We start from the raw sequence: 14,860 nt of genomic DNA, 5'->3' as shown, positions 1-14,860 counted from the left end.
AGCTGCTTGCAGAGAGTCTGTCCATCTGTCTGCACTGCTTTTGCACAGGAGAGGCCTGGGAACTATTGATTAGTTTGAGGATGGCATGGGTACCACACACCTGCCTGGGAACAACCTTGGGGTATGTAAAAGGTGAGACAAGCAGTTCCCTGTGGGGAGTTCAAGCAAGGGTTTGGTGGCACCAGTGTTTACCAGGCAGCTCTTCACTATGCACTGGATGAAGTCAGTTGTACCAAGGCTGTACAAAGGCCGAACAGTTGTCGGAGTGCCAGCGTGCTGGGACCCTGCTGATGGTGTGGGATTGAGACCAACACCCTGAGCAGCATTGCCAGTATCTCTTGTCAGGTAGACTAGCGCTGGTTACTTCTCTTTTCTGCTGGTACTAGTAAGTGTGGGAAGTGTTGAAGGGTGAGGATCGAGGCTGGCTAGACTGCTGGTGTGAAAAGAAGGCTGTGCAAAGCAGCATGTGAGCGGTAGGCAGGCCCAATTGCAGGAGACACTCTGGTCCTGGACTGTACCCAAGAAGAGCACCTCCTTCTCTCCACATCCTCAGCATAACACAGTGCAAACAACTGAGATCCCTGGTCCAATACTTTCTTTGCAGCAGTTTTGGCCCTACTTTTTGTTCTGGAATGATGCTTCCTCATGTATCTGCAGCAGGGGTGAAAAACAGGCAGGCCCAAGAAAAAGCTAGGTGCAAGATCTTGGGCTGTACTTCTTGTTCCCAGTAAAACCTACGTGCATTTCAAGCAGTTTCATCAAAATTAGTAGATCCCCTTATGATTTACACCAAAATGGTAAAGCAAAGCTCCTGAGAAGTTCTGTTCCCAGAAGAGCTATGTACTTAGCACAAAGTACATCCACCCTTCTCTCTGGCCTCTTTCTTTGGGATGACTCATACAGAGTTGTGCTTGCAGTTGCCTTCAATCACTCCAGTGAGTTTGCTGTGATTCAGCTGTTCTCATTTTGAACTCCCTCTGAGTATTCAGTCAATCCCAGCTTACCAAGATCGGAAACTAATGAAAATAACATAATTCAATTTCCAGAGATGCTTGATGTGCCTGATGCTCGGCCACCTTTCTCTGTTGCATCGTCATGCAGTTTCTCTGCAGGAACAGATTAGCTCTCTAACATTCAGGGGGACAACAGGCATTGGGTTGTCTGCTGTAATGTCCAGGGGGTGGCTCACGGTCCAGCTGTGTGTTTTTTGCCACACGTGTTGGCAAGGAAAGAAGGCGTAATACACACAAGTAGAAATACATGGGAATATTATTTCACTAGGTCAGATTGTGTCCTGCGTGACAGTGTTGGCCCAAAGAGTCACGGTTTTCCATAAAAGTAAGATATTCTATCTGAAACAGGAAGATACAAGGTTGGAAAAGATAAAATGTTCAGAATCTCCGAAGATGCTCAGTATCTGGAGAAGGTCTGATTGAAACCCTTCTGCTTAGAAGGTTGAGAGAGTCATATTTAGAAGCCCAAGTACAAGTTTTTGTGCAAAAATATGTATGAAGGGGGTCCTGAGAAAAGCAGCTGGCAAAAAAAGACCTGGGAATCGCCTCTGCAAATTAACTATCAGAAAAGACCTGACTCTTTGATGTAGACAGCATAAATAGAAACTTGAGCAACAAACTGCTTTAAGTGGGAAGAAATGATGGGAAGGCAAAAACATGTATTCTGTTGGTTAGAAAGTTCCAGCGGGTTTAGCAAAAGGCCGAAGAAAGTATGGGGTGAGGAAAGACTTGTTTTGGGTAAAGTTGCCAAATGAGCGATGACGTTATTGTAAAAAAACTGTTTTGAGTTTTGTGTAAGTATTGGGAGGTGTTTTTTAAAAGTTCCAGGGAAAAGGGAAACCAAAGCAGCAGGAGCCAGCAAAATCTCTTTTCTGTCTGCTTTTGCTAGCAATAACTTAACTCAAGTTACAAATGAACATTGTTTTTGTTCAAGATTCAGCATGCTACCTTTTAATTTCCAATGAGAGATTTTCCAGTGCACATCTGTGAACCATCTAAGAAGTCCTACAGTGAAAACAGGAAAGATGAATGATGACATTAACCAGTAATGCAAAACAAGGCAAAAAAATCCAAAGGCAACCAAAAAAGATCCATTTAGAAAGAAACTCAAAACAAAGTTTTTTTTTTTTTTCTCTTTTATTTTCTTAATACACCATAAAGAGCATAAAGGGCACACAGATCGCTTCTTTTCCTTAGGGATATAAAACATATAACAGGAAAAGCAACGCAAAGCAGTTGATGAGAAGGCTGGAGCGAATGGCTGACTGATGGAAATGCCTGAGTGCCACCGCTGATCCCAGGACCTCAGCTACTTCTCAAATGAAATCCTCTAACCCTACAGCACACCGCAGGCTAGATCAGGCCTTGGCTCAGGAGCAGCACAGAGCAAAACCTTGACTTCCTGCACAAGGCAGGATGCTGCAGGGCCATCTGCAGAGCCTCTTGGGCACAGGGATTTGATGAGATCACGGGAAAAATCCCAATGCCTGTGGGAACAAGTTCCTGTGGAGGACTACCAATAGGACAAACGAAGCCTTTGGTTTCCTGGAAAAAAAATGCGTTTGTATTAAGCAGGTTATCCCCTTACTATCAGGTGACCGGATTTATTACCTGGGTTTATTCTTTGGAAGATAAGTTCATTAAAACACTCTCCTCAATCAGCCCACCGAGCCATCTAGCCCGGGACTCTGCTTGCAGCATTGGCAGAGATGCTGCTTTGGAGGGGTGCAGGAGCTGGACTGCGTTCTGCAGTCCCTTCTAGGTCCATCTGAAACCTCGAGTGACCCGTTATAGCACTGCAAGACTGCCTGAGTATATCTCACACTGTTAAACTGTCATGTAAATGGTTCTGGGTCCTGCTGATTTACTGATCTCCAACTTATCTGTCTGGTCTGACATGTCCTGTGAGTTCATGTCAGGATGGTAGCTCCTCTGACAGACTGCTATCAAGAATACACCGAGCGTGAGACTCTCCCTAATGTCTTTAGCAGGAAAGACTGATACATAAAATTCACCGAGCCTGTTGTTGTGTCCTCGTCGCCCCTGAGTGCTCCTTTCCATTTATGTCATCAAGCTAGATAGCATCCTGCTTTTTACATAAGAAGAGTTTTTCAGTATCAGCCTTTGAACAGTTCCACTCATGCTCTTTTCTAGCCCTTGAAATTTCCTGCATATGGTTGAATTGAATGTTTTATAGGCTTTTCTGATCTCCTCATTTGGGTAAGCTTCCCTTTTTTAAACATTAACCTGGCATCTGTGTTAGCATCCTTACTGTTCCTATTGAACCACAAAATGGCTTTTTTTTTTTTTTTGACTACATTGCTTTCTTTTCAAATTGTGGCACAGCTTTCACTTTTTTCTTTTTTTTTTTAATACAGTATTTTTCACCTTTTTTTTCAGTATTTTTAACAGCATCTAAGCTGCCAGTAAACTGCTTGCTTTTTGGACTGCTCTTTTTAAGGTTTTCCCTCTTTTTTTTTTTAATCTCATGTTTATATACCTTACTTGAAATTGAAGTTGAAGATGAACTGAAGTTATCTGGTTGTTCTCTTCCTTTACAATGTTGACCGAAGCACACTGTGGTTACTATCACAGAACTGCTCTTCCATTAATTCCTCCTGAAGCAAGTTCTCTTATACCAAATCCACCATAATGTATTTTGGGGGGGGGTTGAAGACTAGTTGTTTGGGGAATTGGTTGTTGTGTCTCTGCTTCTCATCTGGATGAGGCATTGATCCAAATGTGGGTAACTGAAATTCCTTCTTCTTGCATTAAATTTGTAACTTCCCACTTTGCAGTTAAGAGAATCACAGAATCACAAAATGACTGAGGTTGGAAGGGATCTCTGGAGATCATCTAGTCCAGCCCCTCTGCTCAAAGCAGGATCAACAAAAGCAAATTATTCATGGCCATGTCCAGCCAGATTTTGAATATGTCCAAGAGTGAAGACACCACAACTTTTTAGGTAACCGGTTCTAGTGTTCAACCAACTTTTTTTTTAATGCCTAAATGAATTTTCCTGTTTCATTTTGTGCTCCTTTGCCTCTTGTCCCATCACTGGATTTCACTGAGTCTAGCTCTGCCCTCGTTTGGTATTTATACACACTGAGCACATCCCCCCTGAGCTTTCTCCAGGCTAAACAGTCCCAGCTCTCCCAGCTTCTCCTCATATGAGAAACGCTTCAGCCCTTTAATCATCTCTGCAGCCCTTTGCTGGACTAATTCCAGTATGTTCCTGTCTCTCACGCTGGGGAGAGCCCAGCGTGGACCCAGCCCTTCAGATGTGTCTCACCGGTGCTGAGTAGAGGGAAAGGATCATCCTACTCAATGTGCTGGTGACACTTTGCCTAATGCAACCCAGGAGGCCATTGCCCATCTTTGCTGCAAGGGCGCGTCGCTGGCTCATGTTTAACCTGCTGTCCACCTGGATTCCAAGCTCTTCTCGGCAAAACTGCTCTCCAGCAAGTCCCAGGCAGGTGCTGGTGCAAGGGATGGTTATTTCCAAGGTGCAGGAGTGAACCTTCCCTGGGGTTTCGCTCACATGTAAAGTCCTTTTCTTCTGCTCAGGTGGGAACGTACACGGGCATCAATAGCTGCTACCTATGGTTGTGCAGTGGCTCTTGCAGCAGACACTGAGCCCATCGCTGACGTGTCCTTACCCCAAGGTTGGTAGGAGATGGATGAACTGTTCCTACGCTGCTCAGTAAGTTGCCCAGAGGGGCACTGACAAGGGAAAGAAGGTACAGGAACCATCCATCGTGACACTCCTCTGCCCTCCCAAACAACAACCAGCTTTGAACTTAGCTCACACAACTAAAGAAATACTATTTATTCTGCAGATACTGATAAACAAACAATTACAGTAAAATGCAATATGAACAGCACTGGGAACATAAATAGAAAAACCATGCTAATTCACAAACCTGGACAACATGCTCTAGGTGACCCTGCTTGAGCAGAGGAGGTTGGACTAGGTGATTTTCAGAGGCTCCTTCCAATCTCAACCACTCTGTGATCCTGTGATCCTGTTCAACCTGATACAATGACAAAGGAAGCAGGAAATATTACGTGTCTGTGGGGCTGGGGGAGGAAATCATCTCATTAGTTGAAACAAGTCTTGGAAACAAAATCATAAAAATGAAATTATCCTCAGCTCAGAATATATTTATTTACACATCTTTCCTCTCTCATTGGACTAGTTCCATTCAAAAGATACAGTCCAGCATTCCCTGCCCCCCAGCATAGAAAGAGTAGGTCAATACAAATAGCTCTTCCAGTGCAGCACCAGAGGAAAAGGACTCCAGAACAAACTTGAAGACATTGCTCCTTTGTAGGCAAACTAATCCCTGCTTTTCCATCCTTTCATCCCATGTAAAACCGCCCACCACAGAAAGCTGCTAACTAGGACATGGAATGTAAAATGTGCATTAAATGAATGGGTTTGGCAGAGGGAACATCTGTTCGTGAGTAATTTCTTGTTCCCTACATATGATAATGGTTATGGATCAGTGTACAGAAAGCTGGACTTGTTTACAGCTCCTAGGAACGGCATGTTTTGAATCATTAATAAAGAGTGTTTTTAAATGTAGAATTTCTCATCAATATCAGCTTTGCTGCTTTCCCCCTCCTTAAATAGGCACAATTCAGGGTGCAAATTAAATATCAGTGACATTCATTTAATATTGCTCTGTCAGCAGCCACAGAGGTCAACGTTTTTATTATCACTGTCTGTTCTACTGAGTTAATATTCACTGCAGTTTCCAGGCAACTACAGAACCATTTTAACATGATCTCGAAAAGATATTCCAGGTTCAATCTGACATGACACCAAAGGAAATAGGAAGTATTTGCTTTAGAGGAGGGGGGTGTCTGGTTGTCTAAACAAGCTTGGGAAACAAAGAACTGAAAATGAAATTATCTCCAGCTCGGAATACATTTATTTGCACCTTCTTTTCTCTCTCACCAGGGTAGCCTCCTTCTAAGGGAGAGTGGGCTAACCAGAGGATGAATGGATTCTGCATCTAACGCTCATCCTCGAGCAGTTTTCTATGATCAAACTCTCATTTTAAATGAATTTTTCTCTCCTTGTTTTTCACTGCACTCTTTAGTCCTCTCTACTGCGGGCATATTGCCCTTCAAAGAAGCAAAATGAGCTTCTCAGTACACGCCACGTGCGTAAATCCCAGTTAACCATTACAGCGACTGAAGCCCTGTCGAGTGTTAAACGTGGATCTGTGGAGATGCAGGTTTGCCGAGCTCTCCCTGCTGCCCCAGCACGTTCATTTGCTCATTGCTGTTTGCCATCTTCATGTGATATTGCCCGGGCCTGGTGCTTATTTTCACTGGCTCGTAACGTGAGCCCCCGAACGCAGCCGCTCCTGCGTGCGCTGGGAGGTCTGAGCATTCCAGCTCCAGCTTCAAACCCATCCGAGCCACCCGCCAGAATAGGCCATGACACACTCCAGCTGGAATGCCTTTTTTAAAGGCATTTTTGGCAACGCTCCAAACACAGCAAGTGCGGGATGAGGATCTGATTTCACCTCTAATGCAAGACACATTCATGTGAAAACTTCTCTACAACAGAAGAGATGGCATCATCAGTTAAAGCTGTAATTAGTTTTCTGGTGTTATCTGATTTTATTAAGCACATGCATATGCCCACACCCCCACATAACCATGATTACACCCCGTCATAGCTGAACCAACCTGAAGGGAATCAGCAGTGTGGATTTTCTTTGTCAGAAAAGATATTCAGGAAGGCTTGGGGATTGTCAAACAAGTTTTATCAGACAAGATAAGACAAGAAAAGAAAAATCACTAGGTAAATCACATACTTATATTTTGAATATTTTTATTTTTTTTCCCCATTGCAGAATTTGGTCTGGATTCTACCTATGATATGTTAAACTCTCTGATGAAGAGAGTCAGGACTATTGCCCTCTCCAAGACACCAGCTTCCAGGGAGAGAACATATTTCACATAAGTACCCCCCTCACTAACTGTCAGTTCTCAAGAAAGGCCTATCAAAAATAAACCTAGGAACCTCAACTGGCTACTAAAAATCCTCCGATCAGTAGAGAGGTTTGGTTAGTGTCACTGTGCAGAGTTTCACACGTCCTAGCAGCTGCTCGTCCTTCTCCGGTGGCTGAGTGCTACCTGGCCCCACAGATGATCGTCCATCGCCTTGTTAACATCCCCTGTGGTTCTCAGGTGTTGCCACCTTTAGATGTTGGATGTTGATTATTGAAAGAAAAACTGACCGCAGAGAGCTTGCGCTCAAGCTCTACTAAGTACGAAAATTGCAGTATCTGTTTCAGATCTATAAAAACCTTCTTTGCTCAAAGATTTAAGTATAGTTTCCATCTGCACAGGTTATTCTAGTGAAAAATTAGACCTATCTTAATTTCTTTGTCTATGTCTTTACGCCATCAGAGCTATTACAACAAGTGATGTTAAGGGCTGGATATACCCTGTGATTACAGAAGGCCTTAGGATCCCTTTTGGCACTAAGTGACTAAACAATGAAGTTTTCACCTCAAAATAAAAGCAGAAGGGTTTCTGTGGCTATCTGAGATTAGCTATTTGTGTGGCTATGAAAGACATGTAGACAGAGTGGGGGAAAAAAAGCTACCAAGTAAGTGCAGACAAACACAGAAGTCTTCATAGCAGGAGAATTTTCCCCAGCCTAATACATGTTTTTGGCTCAGCACTGGCAATGGGAATGTCTTTGTTCTCAGCTCCAAGATGCTGTCACTCCTGTTTGATTTCTTCTGTGCTGAGAGAAACAGACTTTTGCACATTCTTTGTAAATGAAAGGGCCTATAATAAAGAATTAATAATTGTTAATTTTTCTTCTTAACAGAAACCGCCTGCAGGGTCCTTCTTTTTGGCCAACAGTTTCTCAGAAAGCAGTAATAGTGCTCTGAATGAGCTTGATGCGTTACATTCATCATCATTTGTCATTATTGATCCAAATGAAGGAGAAGTAGGTTGCACTGGACAGATGTGGAGCATTTCAGCAGAAGCTGCCTATATTGGAACTGACCGGATATTTGAGCTTTTATAAGTTTGGAGATAAATGCTCCAAAACACTGTCAAAGGGTCCCCAAATGGGATATAGCTTGTATTGGCTATAAACCTGAAAGGGCCTCTTAAAAAGATTAAATCTGCTTGTCCCTTTAGGGAGATTTGCATAGTAATAAAAATTCCAGACTGAAAGATAAGCATATTCCAATCCATCCTCCAAAAGCAAGACTGTATGTCAAAATGTGATAGCCCATTCATGAACAGTATTTGAAAGAGCCTGAAAAGGTTTCCAGATAAAAAAATATTGCATCAAACAGGACCTGAAATCATTATATAGTTATAGCTACTTAGAGAGAAAAAATGTATAAGAACATAATTGAGCTTCTTTGCAAATGAGAAATTCTAGATCTTGAAATGTTAAACACTCCTACTAAGACCATCTCTGCCAATGTTGAATATTCAATAATCTAGAAATATAATTAAGAAACTCTGCCTTCTCCCTTGCTGTCCCCAATTGACTTTTTTTCAGATAGATGCCAGTTACCAAAACCTAAAACTAGAGAGAAGAATATTATTTAAAATAAGCTCCTGATGATAACTATCACAGCAGCACAGGTGACTGTTTAAACGTAAGATACCTTGGTGGTTTGGTGGCTGACCAGGTCTCTGGCTCTGAGCTATAAGCTCGGCAGCTATAAGAAGCTCCTGTTATGAACCTGTGGCTATGGGATCTCTTATGTCCGTATCCATGGGCATATTGGACATACTGCTTCTATCATAATGAGATATTTATCAAGGCTCATAGTTTAATAAAAACTCCTCATCCTAAATCACACGTAGTCTCTCACATACAACTTCTTTCTAAACCTAAAGACTTACTAAAAATGAAAGATAAAATACTATGGGGATGGAAAGTTGTTACTAAGCAGATTAGCCTTATGATGTAGTCATCCATTTGGCATCGTCAGCTGCTGCATTTTCTGCCCGCAGTGGAGGCAAGAAGATCTGGAAGAGACTTCTTTAGGGAGCATTCCCCTCACACTCACAGTATAAACACCAGACGTGAGCAGCTCTGAGGCTGGATGGCTGCGTCACGTTCTGCCAGGATCTTCCCTGCTAAACAAACTGGAGAGCAGAGGGGCCACAGGGATGGAAACCTGCTCATAGCCCGGCTGTGCCCCAGACGTGGGGCCTGTGTTGGACCAGGGCAGAGAAAAGGCTTTCCTGCCCATGAGGAGCTTGTTAAAAGCTCCCTCTCACCGTCTGAGAGTTTACGGGACTGGCAGGCTTTGCTGAAGCTCTTTAAAAACCTTCTGCACCTCATTCGAACACAGCAGCCCAGTTCAGGAAAGCTGGGCTTTTCTCCGGAGATACATCCTGGCCCTGGACGCAGTAAAGCATTTTCTAAGAAAAGTGTTGTTAACAAATTAATGGTGACAGTCTCCTGCTCAGCACCAAGAAAGGAGGAAGGCCTGAGGAAGGCACAGGGTCAGTGTAAACAGTTGCATGCGGGAAATGAAAAAAAGAGAGGGAAATGAGATCCAGAGGTCAAAACAAGGATGGAGGCAGGAGTCTCAAGCCAAAGGATGCTTTGTGGGGACCTCTGGGCAGAAAGGGCTATGAAGAAATGTGATCAAGTCCCTCACAAGGGCTGTAAGGAGCCTTACCAGGCCTCAGTGTCCTCCACTGTGCTCCAGCTCTTTGTCCTCCAGCCCTGGAGCCTGGGGCCCATGTTTGAACATATCCAGAATCAAGACAACAAACGTGTTATAGACTGCCTGGGATTCCCAAGAAGGTTGTGTGAAGCCAAGTGCTTTCAGGTTCCTTGGAAATTCCCACATGTGCATGTTATAGTAAGGGGCAGCTTTAAGCCTCCTTTGGCCTCATGCTAACCAGCTACAAGTCAATCTATTTCTCCTTCAAGAACCATTTTAGCATCAATCATCTCTATTCTATTGCTTATAGCCTGAGATACTTTGTAGAAGGCATTTTGCCAGGTCTGTCCCATGGAAAAGGTCTACAAGTTGGCTTCAGTCCTTCTGCAACTGGGTGTTATTCTGGTAAATCAGTGGTTTTGTCCATCAGATCCATCCAGCACAACTTTTGCATTTATGGAGCAATTTGGGGAGCAGATAAAAAGTCGTCATTGTATTTAAGGCAACACAATCTAACAGTGATCGCTAACAGAGAGCAAGGTAGTGAGGCTCTTGCACTTCTACATGCTGTCCCTAAATGCCCTGTAATTACTTGTAGCATAAGACTATCTTTTTCTTCAGGTTCTCATTTTACTATCACCATTATTCACAGCACGACAGTATGGCTGTGCCCACAAATACCTGTCACAGATATCTGGCAGCAAGCATTAGTCCATTACAGTAGTGTCCAGAGGTCAGGAAATGACATTCATTGGAGCTAAGAGATCCAAGAAAGTCCTGATTTAGTATTTTCCCTCTGTGAAGATAACCATCACAGCAAGCTGCGTACCAAAGGCTGGGTGCTTGGGGCACTAATATTGTTTAAAGCTAATGCAAACACTTTAAAAACATAGAGTAAAAATGAATTACATGCCTCACAAGAAATTTCAAAGCTGATTCTAAATTAATGCTGTAGACAGGAAACAGACTGAAATAACTTTTAGAGTAGAAATGACAAGTCTCTAATAATGACAGACAGCTGCATATGTAAGAAAATGAGGAATGTTGAAGTATGCTCAAATAGAGTTTTTCATTCTGTTTAGCACAAACAGGTGCCTTTTGAAGGAAAATGTGCTTTCTGCCGTCAACTCCTGCAGACTCATTCACACTCCCATAATGTCAGTCAGTTTCTCCCCAGAAACAATTTTCTTCCTGGGTGCCCTTATGGAAGACAGAAAACACCCATTATTATTACACAGCCTCGCCACCAGCGAGCTCTGCTCGAGGGTGCTGGGGTGATTAACCCTTGTGGAATGTCTGAATAAGGTTTGCATGCCGTGGAGGAACAGGATGCTTGTGCCAAGCCTAATACAGAAGCCCTGTTCTTATTTGGTGAACACTAAGTTACGCATGTGAAGAACATTGATATTCTTTGTAAAATGGTGAATCAGAAATGTTACGAAGATAGGAAGAGGTTGTCTCACAGAAACAACTTGAAGGAGAACTTAAATAAGCATGAAGTTAATGCTTAAGGCCAGATACTGATCCCAGTTACACAGCTATTTAAAGCTGGAAGAATTCTATTAACATGAAAGCAATTTACTCCATATTTACCTAATTTTAGTTTGACAGAACTGGACATTGATTTTACACACAATATTTCCTTTCCTTTTTTTCTTTTTCCCCCCTTTGTTTTCTTCTTTCTGCATTCTCTCTCCCTGTATATACCAGTCAATCTTGTGGTTTCATCCAGGCTACCAGTTTAGTCCATTCGATTCACATCCATGTTTACATTCTTCTGTACTGACCCTGTATTTTTCCTTGAACACAAAACAATTATGTACATAAATACCGCCTGCAGAACTCAAAATTTTGTTTATGCACACCCTACTGTCCATCTCATGGTGTTACAAATTTCCCTTCAGGCTGTTACATCTTGGTTTCCACAGAAACTGTATTGCTCCAAAACGGGAAAAAAACAGAAATCTTTTAGGAAAAAAAACAAAAACAAAAACAAAACAAAAACACAACAGTCAAGCCTCAAACAAGTGCTACAAGAAGTGAGGCACTATTAGTTTTTTAAACACCACTCATAACTAATGAGCTGGATCCAATGCCCCTCAAGTCAACAAGAGTCTTTCTCATGCATAAGTAAAGATGGGGTCACTTCTACAGTGATGCTCACTAAATAGCATCTTTGCCTTCAAATCTGAGCAGAAACAACTGCGAGTTTTCAGACGAGCCCAGCTGCCCAGGTTTGGAACTGTGCAGCAGTTGCCTTTGCTGGGGCTGACAGTGAGTTGCCTGGGGCAGCAGGACCCAGGTCTGCTGTTCAGGGGATGGATTACAAGGGGTGCCTTTACTGCTGGAATCTTTACTGGTTCCTCACTGTATTTTGCAAGCCAGAAGCTCAGAGAGAATGACTTTGACCCATAACAGTAACGCAGCATAACTTAAAAGCACATTGCACACATCCACTGATAGGGAAGAATTTGAGGTAAGTGCATAAAAATTGTATTGCCATTAGCTAGGGAATGTACCATTCCCTCTGAAGAATCCTGCATGGTGCAAGGTCTTTGGCAGACTTTTGTGATGATAATCTCATGCACATCAATTCTCTCACCATTCCTGAACTATACTGCTTTTGACTTAGAGCCTGTGCTGGACTTGGTCCTTCACAGTTAGCATAGGACAAAAATGACACCAGATATGTAATTAAAAAAAAGCATAGAATGTATGACTTTCCTTTTTAATAGCCACGAAGTAACGATTGCAGGATAACATCTTTTTCTCACAGAAAAGGTTTTCAGTGTAATGTAAATGGGCAATAATCATGGAAATTAAAGACAAAGTTGCTGAAAACTCATGATGGCATTACAATGGGGTGAGGAAATTACAGAACTGAGTTTTCATTTTATTTTAAAAAGAACTTGACTTCATTTTTTTCAATAAGATAACATTTTTTCCTTGCCTGAGTCACATGGCTTTTTACTTGGTGCTTATCATTCTTAACACAGAAAGACATATCTAGTGTCTACACTCAGATTTTTTGGTTTCTACTTTGCTGAGGCAGAGCACTTTACCTTCTCTACTTTACCTTATTCACTTTCCAATAGTCTAAATAGTTTTGGGGTTTTTTTTTCCCCCTGCTTTTGGGACATGCATTATTTTCAAATTATTACATTACATTCCACGTAACTTTTTGCTTACAGTAAAAAGAAAGTTGTGTTCAAAGCTTAAAACTGTTGCTGCTACAACCAGTGTCTATGTATTTTAATTGATTCTTAATTTATCTACCTTCACCATTTAACTAAATAGGTGGTAACCAAGTATCATATATTAAGAACCATCTTGCATCTCTTACTTACACAAGCTATTTTTCCTAACAGAGCAGTGCTGTTGAGTTCCAGCACATTAGGACCTGCCTTTGTAAGAACTGAGAGAACAGGCTAGTGCACCCGTGATGGCAATTTTTATTAAAATTGTTTAGGAAATCATCAAAATCAGTTGGCTGAAAAGTCATTCCTTCCAAAAGTCATTTTGGTGTTGCACACTGAACAGGCCAAAACTGGAAGAGCTTTTGGAATGCCTCAGTCTGCTAATGAACATAGTTCAACCAAAGGCTGTCTTCAACCCAGACTGTGCAACGCTGATGAGGAGTCACACTGACCATAACCCGTCTGAGCTGATGACCTGTAGCTGCAAAGAAATGCGCTGGTTTATAAATTGTAACAAACTCTTGAAGAGTTTTGGCAATAGAGAAGAGTAAACCCTATCTTTAGATAGCGATTCTAGACTTTTCATAGATGTTTGAAGATGTCCTTGTATGACAGCGACAGCATCTGAGCACTTAATTCAGCTTACCCATCTCTTCCCCCTCTGCCATTCCCAGACTAACTGTCACTTGAGATTCCCAGTCTTCTTTATTTCTAGTGTAAATTCTGACTAGGTATTTACATTCAAGGAGCTGCTAGGACAAAATCCACTGAATGAGTTACTAGTTCTAAGGTAGCTGCGCAGCTAAAGCACAGGAATAGTTCAGATGAACTGATGAGCAGGTCATATCCAGAAATACTTCCCTGGCCTGGGAATTGTTGAACAGCTGCCTGTAATTCACAGGGCTGGGAAGAGATGGGACTGTTTATTAGGCAGTTTTGCCAATCTCTGCAAGGTTTCTGTGTGTGCAGTGGGCCCAGGACAGTGTAAACAGGCAATACCGCAGCCGAACGCTGCAGTAACAGCACTGTGGAGTGACTCTGGGTTTACGGTGAGGAAAGACTAGTTGAAATCTGGACACTTAACAAGGGGCAATTACATCGTCTTGCCACCTTCCTTTGCCTCTCGCCCCCAAGTGAGGCTCCTAAAAACGGTGCCGGAGCAAAAGATCAAGGGAAGCGGCTGCTGCACTCGGCAGCTTGGCTGCTCCTACTGTTCTCACAAAGAAGAGGGAGTTTCCACCCCGGAAATTCCCTCATACAAACTCCAGGTTAATCCTCGCAAAGTAGCCAAGTAAGAGGATGCAAACGATCCCCCTCCTCTGGGCATTTCTTGATTGCTTTTACCTTTTTTCTTCTTCTTTTTCCTTTCCTTTACTCCTTGGAGTTTCTCCACTTCTCCCTTCCAGATACCAGGAAGCCCTCCAGGCCACCAGCTATGAGGACACTATCTGGCTCCTGAAGGGCTGGTGGCCAAGTGCCTCACCTGGCAGCCCAGGGAGCAGAACAAGTAAGACATTGGACATGCAAGGACTAAAAAGAAACCCCCTTTTAAAACTAATCCTCACCCTGCAGAGGTTTTTCTGACTCTGGAATGATATCAGTGTGAGCAAAGTAGCTCGGCAGCTGGCTGAGGACACGGCTGGAGAGCACCCTGTATCTTCCTGCACGTACATACGCAGCGTCTGGCCTGGCTCCCGAGACTGGGGGCTGGATTTAGGACCTGGCCATCAAGTGCTGTCATTAAAAGCGCCAAGAAAGGAGGAATGTCACAGGAGCCTTTTCAAAGCTCTGATTCCATTGCTCGCACATCCTGTTGCTGCCAAAGTCGTTTCCAGAACGAAAGCTGATTCTCTGCTTGATGTGGAAATGTGAGAACCTCTGCGTCCACCGAAGAGAGGAAAGTGCCTTGGCCACAATCCTCCCTGCTCTGCCTACACTGAGCCCAAGGTGGACACTTGGCTCAGCTCTC

Source organism: Tinamus guttatus, unplaced genomic scaffold (genome assembly GCF_059628265.1).
Source record: "Tinamus guttatus ecotype Peru unplaced genomic scaffold, ASM5962826v1 Tinamus_guttatus_pri_ptg000510l, whole genome shotgun sequence".
Classification (NCBI taxonomy): domain Eukaryota; kingdom Metazoa; phylum Chordata; class Aves; order Tinamiformes; family Tinamidae; genus Tinamus; species Tinamus guttatus.
The sequence above is the reverse complement of the archived record's forward strand: the minus strand, read 5'-3'. Positions refer to the sequence as shown.